This window comes from Triticum urartu, chromosome 2A (assembly GCF_056163025.1).
Source record: "Triticum urartu cultivar PI428250 chromosome 2A, HENAU_Tu73, whole genome shotgun sequence".
Lineage (NCBI taxonomy): Eukaryota > Viridiplantae > Streptophyta > Magnoliopsida > Poales > Poaceae > Triticum > Triticum urartu.
This window is the reverse complement of record NC_141874.1, coordinates 754,802,044-754,814,711: the sequence shown is the minus strand read 5'-3', so window position 1 is coordinate 754,814,711 and position 12,668 is coordinate 754,802,044.

Here is a 12,668-nt window from a genome sequence, read left to right as displayed (position 1 = left end):
CCCCCATACGTGTTTCGTACTGCCACCTGTCCCTACCATGGGTAGGGTACGGTTCAGTAAGTTGTCAATCCCTTTCCTAGCACACACCGTACAGAGAGGCCATGGTGGAAGATATTGGAGGCATCCGGTAGTCATGCCACCGGGTCCGGGAGCATGGGTGTTTCGGTTGTAGCCGAAGGGGGTAGCTCCCCAGTTTGCGCGCGGTATAAATTTTTGTGATCCCATGTTACGTCGAGGTTGTGGCCTCCCCACTTAGAGTTTTACTTGACAGGTGTCGCGGGTGATTCCAGACACATGTAAGTTAAGCTGGTGTGTGCAAGTTAGGTGTGTTTTCAACAAAAAGACCGTAGACGGAATTAGTCCCGATGGACTAAAGGAATCCGTTACTCGTGGGTAAAGAGTACACCCTCTGCAGAGATTAAACCTATTCGAATAGCCGTGTCCATGGTTAAGGATTACAGTCTGGGATGGGTCAAGTGTCGGTCTTAGTGTCGGTCTTCGGAGGTAAAGCTGTTAAACCAGAACTGGAATCATGACTTGTGATTTGTAATAATTATGATTATTATTTTTGTTGTAGACTAACCCGTGATATTATTGGTATTATCAAATATCCCTGGGATGGTTCTACCTCCGGGATATTTGCTATGATTGTTTCTTTTAAAGCCTTTTTTGTGGTGTCGCTCAGACGCCCAACTGTGGCATTTTTTAAAGCCCTTTATGTGGTGTCGCTCAGACGCCTGACTATGGCATTTATTTTAAAGCCCTTTATGTGGTGTCGCTCAGACGCCCGACTGTGGCATTTCTTTTAAAGCCCTTTATGTGGTGTCGCTCAGACGCCCGACTGTGGCATTTCTTTTAAAGCCCTTTATGTGGTGTCGCTCAGACGCCCGACTGTGACATTTCCTTTAAAGTCCTTTTTGTGGTGTCGCTCAGACGCCTGACTGTGACATTTCTTTTAAAGCCCTTTATGTGGTGTCACTCAGACGCCTGACTGTGGCATTCCTTTTAAAGCACTTTATGTGGTGTCGCTCAGACGCCCGACTGCGGCATGCTTGTTATTTATTTCATAATTTTAATACTACTACGTTGTTGCATATTCATAAATAACATGCTTGCACGCAACAGAGTTAATTTATCTTTGATGACTGACATCATGAGCATAAAATATTTTCAGCACATCACTGTTATACTATACATGTGTTCATAATGTTTGCGAGTACATTCAAAGTACTCACTGGCTTGTCCCTGGCTATTGTCTTGGCCAGATTTTCTTGCGCGGAGAGGAGCGACCGTGGCGACAGTCCGGAACCTAAGCAATTGTGATAGCAGCCTCGCGAAGATAGGAGTTAACCTGGTCAGCTGTTCCTGTGGAAAATGGAGTTCCATAGACACTGATGATCCACAAACCGCTTCCGCCATCAATCATTTGCAACCCTTTGTTGTACTCACAGGCCAGAATGGTCTTGTACCACATATCTTGTATTTTGCTTGGAATTTCTTTATCAAGTTGGTGCCTCATCAGCTAACAGTTATCCTGGGGCTGGTGAGCACAAGGGCCATTTTCTGGAAATTAATACCCAGAGAACCGGTCCCCACAGTCTCCTGCCGACGTCGACGCCACCAGAGCCGTGCGCCGTCGACGCCACTGGAGCCGCCCCCAACGCCACGGAGCCGCGCGGCCTCATCAACGCCACCGGAGCCGCCGTCGACGCCACCGGATCCTCCGTCTCCACAATTGCCTCCCTCGCCGTCACCTGAGACGCCCCTGCCTCCCTCGCCAGCACTGCCTCCCTCGCCACCACTGCCTCCCTCGCCACCACCGGAGCCATCCTCTGTAAGCCCCCACCCCTCCTCTCTCTCATGCATAGGTTAGCTAGTTTAATTAGCTTAATTATCTAGGTTAGGGCAAAAATTTAGTTAGGGCTTTGACAAAGAAGTAGTTAGGTTAACTAGTTTAATTAGGTTAATTATCTAGGTTAGTGCAAAAATTAGTTAGGGCTTTGACAGAGAACTAGTCAGGTTAACTAGTTTAATTAGGTTAATTATCTAGGTTAATTAGTGCAAAAATTTATTTAGGGCTTTGACAGAGAACTAGCTGCCTTAACTAGTTTAATTAGGTTAATTATGTAGGTAAACTAGATTAACTAACTAGGTTAATTAGGTTCGTTGGATTAACAAGCTAGGTTAAGTAGGTTGGCTAGGTTAGAGGAAAATGTTATTTTAGAGCATTAGGTTAGAAGGGTTAGAGAAATGGAGTTCCTTTGCAATTTAATTGGGTTATGTCCTAGGCAGAGAAGGGTTAGAGATAATAATGTGTGTTTGTGTGAGAGAGAGGAATAGCTAGATCAACATAATTTGGGTTTTGTCCTAGGTAGAGAAGTGTTTAGTGAAGGAAAAGAATTTAGGCAAATTTTATTTTAAAGATGATCCCTTCCTAGACTTTTATTGTTGATTATATCTTTTCATTGAAGTGGTCATGTTATATCTTTTCATTGAAGTGGTTCGATTGTGCCCAAGTGGCTTTGTTGTTTCCAGGGAATGATGCTGAGTGGCCTATGTTTTACCGGAATGTTGATTCATTTCTGTTCCGGCAAATTTCAGGTTGTCGATTTGTCCACTTTTTAGCAATGGTCATGCCGAAATTTTCCGTGAATTTCGGCATGACTTGTGCTACAAACTAGGACATATCGAGTGCCCGGGATTTGCCGCACCAGGAAGGAGTCAACATTCCTGCAAAACAATAGGCCTTTTTTATGTCATTATTCATTTTATTAGGTCTAGAAATAATTGACTAGATTTAATCATAGGAAACATGGCTAGCAACAATGAAGGACAGGGTTCTGGTGATTGCGTCGACGCCTACCGGGTGGCAGACGAATTTTTTAGCCTTACCGACAATCAACCGATGTTGTTGCTGGGCCCACCGGTGGCATCGGGGACTGAGACCGACACGCAGTCCGGTGCTGAGACTGAGACCGGTGCTGAGACTCGGACCAGCATTGGGACCGGCTCTGAGACTCAGACCGGCATCGGGACCGGCGCTGAGACTGAGACCGGTGCTGCCTCGGGGAGCGGAGCCGGTGTAGAACCGAAAGTAAAGAGGCAACGGCTTCCTAACAAACTCAGGACTACTAGGTTGGTGGTCACGGAGGTGGACGACGGCATTTTTGAGCCAAAGGCGCCCGAGGAAGCTCGCTCGTGCTACGGCAATCAAATAGGCTGCATCTACGGACAACCGCCACCATCAACGATGAGAAACTACAGAAGATAGAAAATATGAGGAGCTCCCTCCTAAAGAAGTTTCACCAGATATTCTTGTTCCCGGGCCGGAATGAGAAGGATTATGAAGATCCAGACGAGGACCCGGCAATGAAGAAGATAAACAAACACGCCATGACCAAGTTTAGCGACGCGTTGGCCGCCTGGAAAACTCGAGTGAAAGCAAGGATCATCGACAAGAAGGAACCCTACTCCGAGATTGTAAAGGATAATCCGACAATCACGGAAGACCAGTTTCAAATATTCAAGGAGGCTTGCGAGGCCGAAGCTGCCAAAAACAAGTCTAAGTACATGAAGGGGCTTCAAGAGAGGAACATTGGGAGCCACCACCTCGGAAGCCGTGGTTACGGCGGAAAGAGGTCCAAATGGGCCAAGAAGGACGCGGAAGCCGCGAGTCTGGGCATCCCAGACCCCTTGGCGGATTTCACCGTCCCGCAGGAGCGTGACGTCCTGAGGGCCCGGCACCGTTGGGACCCAGTGAAGAAGGTTTACGAGACAACACCGGTCATTACGGAGTTCATGAGACTGCTGGTAATTTTAGTTTCTGATCAATTCGACTGCACACATTAGTCATATTTGTAAACGATCCTTGTGCCTTTTGCAGAGAGAGCAGCACCGGATTGCGGCCAAAAGCGACTCGCCGTCTGAGGCATTGGCGAGGCCCAAGTGGGACACTCCATTCAACCGGGCGTTGAACATATTGAAACAACAACCGGTGGATACTCGACCGTTGTATGGACGCGTGCACGGTGTCGGAGACGGCGCCACATGGAAGAAGTACTACCGTGAGACCACGGAGGAGAGAAAGGAAAGACGGAGGTTAACTGAAGAAAACATCGACAAGAAGGTTGAGATTGCGGTTGAGAAGAAATCATCTCAGATAGTCGCAACAGCGGTAGCTGCCGCAAAACAGGTGGTTGCAGATTTGTCTACTTCCTTGGTGACGGGCGTTATCACTTGGACAAGGCAAAATCCAGAAAAAAATGCAGAGGACTTTCCCCTTGCTGACTTCTTGGGAGCACCTGCTCCCGCACCGGCTCCCACACCTGCTCCCGCACTGGCTCCCGCACCTGCTCCCGCACCGGACGTGCTCGGTGGTGCTTCGTCTTTGGCTGAGCTCGACGCCCTCACGGTATCTGTCACACCGGCCTCCTTCAATATAAATGTATAATCTCCCGTTTTCATTGCCTTTCGGATGTCTCACGTCGCAGACTTTTCTTTGCGGGCCGACGAAACCCCGTGCACCATATTGTACACCATCGGCGACCAGAAGGTGGACGTGGGGAAGGCGACGATAATGAAGCCGAAGGAACCATTGTTCCACAGCCGGCCGATCCCCCCGAACGTCTTCAAGGTTTCCGTGGCCAATGTCGAACCGGGCCACGAGAATTTGCCTCCTCCAACACTACTGGTGGATGACGAGGAGACACCGCGGCGGCTTGGTGATTGTTGCAATGGGTGGGTCCTGTTGTGGCCAAAGAGTCTGCTTCGTCTGGAGGCGGTCGGGAGCACACCCACGAGCACGCAGCCTCAGCAAGGTATGAACATCAACACCCCACCTACCAAATTAGCGTCGGGTGTCGGGTTGGGTGATAGCGGATGGGGTAAGGAGGAGGCTCCATTAGTTGCTGATAACGTCGCCATGGATGAGGATGAGGACGACGGTGGCGCTGAACAGTATGTCTATACTGGCGCCTCCTCAGGGTTTGAGCGTCATGAGTCAGTGCCTGAATTGCCGTCTCAACGTATTATGGACGACCTTCCGGTAGTAAAGAAGTCTAGGAAGAGAGTGAGGAAAGGCAAAAAAGCTGATTCTATGATCCAGCCGCCTCAGCAGCCTCGGCTTCAGGACCGTATAGATATCCCCGATGCGGATAAATGGCATATCCCCGGTCAACCAATCCTACCTGCAACAGCGCTACAGGCCAGATTCGACGATCTAAGGAGACTTCATGACGATGTGATGCGGGTAGAGAAAGGCCTCATCGCCTCGACAGATCCAGGATACCCACTCTACGTGGTTAACGTTCCGCGGCAAAGGTCGTACGTCGACAGCTTCCCCGCGGATAAGTTCTTCCTCCAATTCGATTACATATTCGACATGTTCCACATGAAGAAGCTGGATTTTACGTTTGTCCGCCTTTATGCCTTGCACATGAACTATATCATCGGGGTTGAGCAGATATCTCATATCTGTGTCGCTGACCCGTACTACATGCACGAGAGCTTCTTGGGAGTCTGCGCAGAGCACCGTGTATACGCGAGGGAATACATCGTCAATTTCATGCTCGCCAATAAGTACAAGGGGGCGATTCTCATGCCTTATCATCCCGTGTAAGTCATCCGCGCTGGTATCCTTCCTTCGATTTCAATCATTCATTTGCACGGTGGAGGCTAAGTAATTTGAGGTGTACTTATTTTGCGCAGCGGCGGGCGCGCCGTCCTCATCATCCTATACCCCCAATTCTCCCACGCTCTTTACTTGGACTCGTCGAAGAACATTCACAAAAAGGATTACACCCACATCAAGGATGTTCTCGACAGTGCTATGTTTTACTACCAAGCAAGGGGTGGAGAGGTCAGGGACAAGAAGAGAAGGGGCGGCAGGGCCGCCTTCGCCCATAAGACCGACTTCTGCTGCATCCAGCAACCGAACAATTCTCTTAATGATGGATTCTATGTCCTACACCACATGCTGGAGTACAGACGGGATCACCAGAACCTTCACATGTCACCTACATCTGGCGATGCCCATATTCTGCAATGGGCAAAGAACGTAGGAGATATCGAGGATCATCGACTTCGAGCTGAGTTCTATCACATCCAGCGCGAACTTGCCCAAATCATCATGAAGGAGGTCGTCGGAAAAACAGGGATGTTCTACGAAGAAGGACAAATGTCGCGGGAAGACGTCCGAACATGGATAGCCTCTCAGCGTCTCAACATGAAGCCTTTCACTAAGCTCGAGGACTATCTCCCTGACCTCGATGGATGGCACGGCATGTTGGAGTGATTGTTGATATATGACAATGTGTCCGTTTAGTCCATACTTTATGTATGACAAAACTTTGAGTTATGCGCGGTGAAACTTTATTTGTGATGTAATTAAACCGTCCTCCTCCTCGACTAGCGAAGATCACTCTAGTTAGGGCATTTTGGGTACGATGAACTTTGTTATTTATGCTTATGATATGTATGATATGTTGTTTCTATTTTTGCCAAGTCTGTCTCTTTCTGTTGCTCAACTATATATGTTGCATATCATCGACTCGTGACGATGCAGGTGCATAGATCATCGATGGCGAAGAAGTGCTACGCCAGGAGTATATATACGACGAGTGGCCGGAGTGTCAGGCCCAGGTGTTACCGGTTTCCGGTTTCCAAGCGACAGGCAGTAGTTAGTTTAGGTTCATGCTAATGCGAGAGAGGGATACGAACTCATGTACTCAAAGTGATAGCTCTTCTCGCGTATACCATTGTTTAGATGGATGACGATGTATTTGCAAGTAATCGAGGACTTGTATCGCTATTTTTGAGATGATGATGAGAGACCACTTTGTGTTGGATGATGATTATGATGAGACTATTTGTATGTATATGCTATGATTACATTTGTGGTCTCGCAGGCATTTGTATGTGTATCATGATGACATTTCTATGTGCTAAAGATTCTTCTATAAAGCCTGTTCAAATACAAAACAAATATGCCCAAAAAAAATAAAAAAAACCTGTTAAATTAGCAGTAGCGAGTGTATAAAAGTTAGCAGCAGCACCGCGATAGCAGTAGCGCGCCGTTGCAAAGCGCGCTAGAGCTACTAGCAGTAGCGAGCTTCCAATAACCGCGCTGCTGCTACACTTGTGTACCAGTAGCGCCGGTGACCACGCGCTACTGCTATGTGTTAGCTGTAGCGCCTTATTAGTAGCGCCCCTCCCAGCGCTACTGATACACCTAAAACCCGCGCTGCTGCTAGCCTTTTCCCTAGTAGTGTCAGGCTGTCAGCCCCTCTATGGGTGCAGCAGGTGGAATCATTGTCGCCTGGGACACTACTTGTGTTCTAGGCCAGATCATCGACACGCACAGATACCACGCACTAGTAGAAAACGGACCATTAGTACCGGTTTGTAAGGGCCTTTAGTGCGGGTTATGGAACCGGCACTAAAGTTTCGGCACTAAAGCCCCCCCCCCCCATTAGTACCGGTTCGGCACGAACCGGCGCTAAAGTGCCACCACGTGGCGTGAGCTCGCGCCCTGGTACGGGGGACCTTTAGTACCGGTTGGTGTTACCAACCGGTACTAAAGGGTTTTTTTCTGAATTTTTTTTTGAAAATTTTGGAAATTTTTTTTGATTTTTTTATTTTTTATTTTTCTGAATTATTTGATGATTTAGTCTCTAATCACCTCTCTTAACTGCTCAAGTATGGATCACTCATTCCATAGCGTATACCATTGTTTAGATGGATGACGATGCATTTGCAAGTAATCGAGGACTTGTATCGCTATTTTTGAGATGATGATGAGAGACCACTTTGTGTTGGATGATGATTATGATGAGACTATTTGTATGTATATGCTATGATTACATTTGTGGTCTCGCAGGCATTTGTATGTGTATCATGATGACATTTCTATGTGCTAAAGATTCTTCTATAAAGCCTGTTCAAATACAAAACAAATATGCCCAAAAAAATAAAAAAAACCTGTTAAATTAGCAGTAGCGAGTGTATAAAAGTTAGCAGCAGCGCCGCGATAGCAGTAGCGCGCCGTTGCAAAGCGCGCTAGAGCTACTAGCAGTAGCGAGCTTCCAATAACCGCGCTGCTGCTACACTTGTGTACCAGTAGCGCCGGTGACCACGCGCTACTGCTATGTGTTAGCTGTAGCGCCTTATTAGTAGCGCCCCTCCCAGCGCTACTGATACACCTAAAACCCGCGCTGCTGCTAGCCTTTTCCCTAGTAGTGTCAGGCTGTCAGCCCCTCTGTGGGTGCAGCAGGTGGAATCATTGTCGCCTGGGACACTACTTGTGTTCTAGGCCAGATCATCGACACGCACAGATACCACGCACTAGTAGAAAACGGACCATTAGTACCGGTTTGTAAGGGCCTTTAGTGCGGGTTATGGAACCGGCACTAAAGATTCGGCACTAAAGCCCCCCCCCCATTAGTACCGGTTCGGCACGAACCGGCGCTAAAGTGCCACCACGTGGCGTGAGCTCGCGCCCTGGTACGGGGGACCTTTAGTACCGGTTGGTATTACCAACCGGTACTAAAGGGTTTTTTCTGAATTTTTTTTTGAAAATTTTGGAATTTTTTTTTGATTTTTTGATTTTTTATTTTTCTGAATTATTTGATGATTTAGTCTCTAATCACCTCTCTTAACTGCTCAAGTATGGATCACTCATTCCATAGCATATACCATTGTTTAGATGGATGACGATGTATTTGCAAGTAATCGAGGACTTGCATCGCTATTTTTGAGATGATGATGAGAGACCACTTTGTGTTGGATGATGATTATGATGAGACTATTTGTATGTATATGCTATGATTACATTTGTGGTCTCGCAGGCATTTGTATGTGTATCATGATGACATTTCTATGTGCTAAAGATTCTTCTATAAAGCCTGTTCAAATACAAAACAAATATGCCCAAAAAAAATAAAAAAAACCTGTTAAATTAGCAGTAGCGAGTGTATAAAAGTTAGCAGCAGCGCCGCGATAGCAGTAGGGCGCCGTTGCAAAGCGCGCTAGAGCTACTAGCAGTAGCGAGCTTCCAATGACCGCGCTGCTGCTACAGTTGTGTACCAGTAGCGCCGGTGACCATGCGCTACTGCTATGTGTTAGCTGTAGCGCCTTATTAGTAGCGCTCCTCCCAGCGCTACTGATACACCTAAAACCCGCGCTGCTGCTAGCCTTTTCCCTAGTAGTGTCAGGCTGTCAGCCCCTCTGTGGGTGCAGCAGGTGGAATCATTGTCGCCTGGGACACTACTTGTGTTCTAGGCCAGATCATCGACACGCACAGATACCACGCACTAGTAGAAAACGGACCATTAGTACCGGTTTATAAGGGCCTTTAGTGCGGGTTATGGAACCGGCACTAAAGTTTCGGCACTAAAGCCCCCCCCATTAGTACCGGTTCGGCACGAACCGGCGCTAAAGTGCCACCACGTGGCGTGAGCTCGCGCCCTGGTACGGGGGACCTTTAGAACCGGTTGGTGTTACCAACCGGTACTAAAGGGTTTTTTTCTGAATTTTTTTTTGAAAATTTTGGAAATTTTTTTGATTTTTTGATTTTTTATTTTTCTGAATTATTTGATGATTTAGTCTCTAATCACCTCTCTTAACTGCTCAAGTATGGATCACTCATTCCATAGCGTATACCATTGTTTAGATGGATGACGATGTATTTGCAAGTAATCGAGGACTTGTATCGCTATTTTTGAGATGATGATGAGAGACCACTTTGTGTTGGATGATGATTATGATGAGACTATTTGTATGTATATGCTATGATTACATTTGTGGTCTCGCAGGCATTTGTATGTGTATCATGATGACATTTCTATGTGCTAAAGATTCTTCTATAAAGCCTGTTCAAATACAAAACAAATATGCCCAAAAAAATAAAAAAACCTGTTAAATTAGCAGTAGCGAGTGTATAAAAGTTAGCAGCAGCGCCGCGATAGCAGTAGCGCGCCGTTGCAAAGCGCGCTAGAGCTACTAGCAGTAGCGAGCTTCCAATAACCGCGCTGCTGCTACACTTGTGTACCAGTAGCGCCGGTGACCACGCGCTACTGCTATGTGTTAGCTGTAGCGCCTTATTAGTAGCGCCCCTCCCAGCGCTACTGATACACCTAAAACCCGCGCTGCTGCTAGCCTTTTCCCTAGTAGTGTCAGGCTGTCAGCCCCTCTGTGGGTGCAGCAGGTGGAATCATTGTCGCCTGGGACACTACTTGTGTTCTAGGCCAGATCATCGACACGCACAGATACCACGCACTAGTAGAAAACGGACCATTAGTACCGGTTTGTAAGGGCCTTTAGTACGGGTTATGGAACCGGCACTAAAGTTTCGGCACTAAACCCCCCCCCCCCCTTTAGTACCGGTTCGGCACGAACCGCGCTAAAGTGCCACCACGTGGCGTGAGCTCGCGCCCTGGTACGGGGGACCTTTAGTACCGGTTGGTGTTACCAACCGGTACTAAAGGGTTTTTTTCTGAATTTTTTTTTGAGAATTTTGAATTTTTTTTTGATTTTTTATTTTTCTGAATTATTTGATGATTTAGTCTCTAATCACCTCTCTTAACTGCTCAAGTATGGATCACTCATTCCATAGCGTATACCATTGTTTAGATGGATGACGATGTATTTGCAAGTAATCGAGGACTTGTATCGCTATTTTTGAGATGATGATGAGAGACCACTTTGTGTTGGATGATGATTATGATGAGACTATTTGTATGTATATGCTATGATTACATTTGTGGTCTCGCAGGCATTTGTATGTGTATCATGATGACATTTCTATGTGCTAAAGATTCTTCTATAAAGCCTGTTCAAATACAAAACAAATATGCCCAAAAAAATAAAAAAACCTGTTAAATTAGCAGTAGCGAGTGTATAAAAGTTAGCAGCAGCGCCGCGATAGCAGTAGCGCGCCGTTGCAAAGCGCGCTAGAGCTACTAGCAGTAGCGAGCTTCCAATAACCGCGCTGCTGCTACACTTGTGTACCAGTAGCGCCGGTGACCACGCGCTACTGCTATGTGTTAGCTGTAGCGCCTTATTAGTAGCGCCCCTCCCAGCGCTACTGATACACCTAAAACCCGCGCTGCTGCTAGCCTTTTCCCTAGTAGTGTCAGGCTGTCAGCCCCTCTGTGGGTGCAGCAGGTGGAATCATTGTCGCCTGGGACACTACTTGTGTTCTAGGCCAGATCATCGACACGCACAGATACCACGCACTAGTAGAAAACGGACCATTAGTACCGGTTTGTAAGGGCCTTTAGTACGGGTTATGGAACCGGCACTAAAGTTTCGGCACTAAAGCCCCCCCCCCTTTAGTACCGGTTCGGCACGAACCGCGCTAAAGTGCCACCACGTGGCGTGAGCTCGCGCCCTGGTACGGGGGACCTTTAGTACCGGTTGGTGTTACCAACCGGTACTAAAGGGTTTTTTTCTGAATTTTTTTTTGAGAATTTTGAAATTTTTTTTGATTTTTTATTTTTCTGAATTATTTGATGATTTAGTCTCTAATCACCTCTCTTAACTGCTCAAGTATGGATCACTCATTCCATAGCGTATACCATTGTTTAGATGGATGACGATGTATTTGCAAGTAATCGAGGACTTGTATCGCTATTTTTGAGATGATGATGAGAGACCACTTTGTGTTGGATGATGATTATGATGAGACTATTTGTATGTATATGCTATGATTACATTTGTGGTCTCGCAGGCATTTGTATGTGTATCATGATGACATTTCTATGTGCTAAAGATTCTTCTATAAAGCCTGTTCAAATACAAAACAAATATGCCCAAAAAAATAAAAATAAAACCTGTTAAATTAGCAGTAGCGAGTGTATAAAAGTTAGCAGCAGCGCCGCGATAGCAGTAGCGCGCCGTTGCAAAGCGCGCTAGAGCTACTAGCAGTAGCGAGCTTCCAATAACCGCGCTGCTGCTACACTTGTGTACCAGTAGCGCCGGTGACCACGCGCTACTGCTATGTGTTAGCTGTAGCGCCTTATTAGTAGCGCCCCTCCCAGTGCTACTGATACACCTAAAACCCGCGCTGCTGCTAGCCTTTTCCCTAGTAGTGTCAGGCTGTCAGCCCCTCTGTGGGTGCAGCAGGTGGAATCATTGTCGCCTGGGACACTACTTGTGTTCTAGGCCAGATCATCGACACGCACAGATACCACGCACTAGTAGAAAACGGACCATTAGTACCGGTTTGTAAGGGCCTTTAGTACGGGTTATGGAACCGGCACTAAAGTTTCGGCACTAAAGCCCCCCCCCCATTAGTACCGGTTCGGCACGAACCGGCGCTAAAGTGCCACCACGTGGCGTGAGCTCGCGCCCTGGTACGGGGGACCTTTAGTACCGGTTGGTGTTACTAAAGGGTTTTTTTCTGAATTTTTTTTTGAAAATTTTGGAAATTTTTTTTGATTTTTTTATTTTTTATTTTTCTGAATTATTTGATGATTTAGTCTCTAATCACCTCTCTTAACTGCTCAAGTATGGATCACTCATTCCATAGCGTATACCATTGTTTAGATGGATGACGATGTATTTGCAAGTAATCGAGGACTTGTATCGCTATTTTTGAGATGATGATGAGAGACCACTTTGTGTTGGATGATGATTATGATGAGACTATTTGTATGTATATGCTATGATTA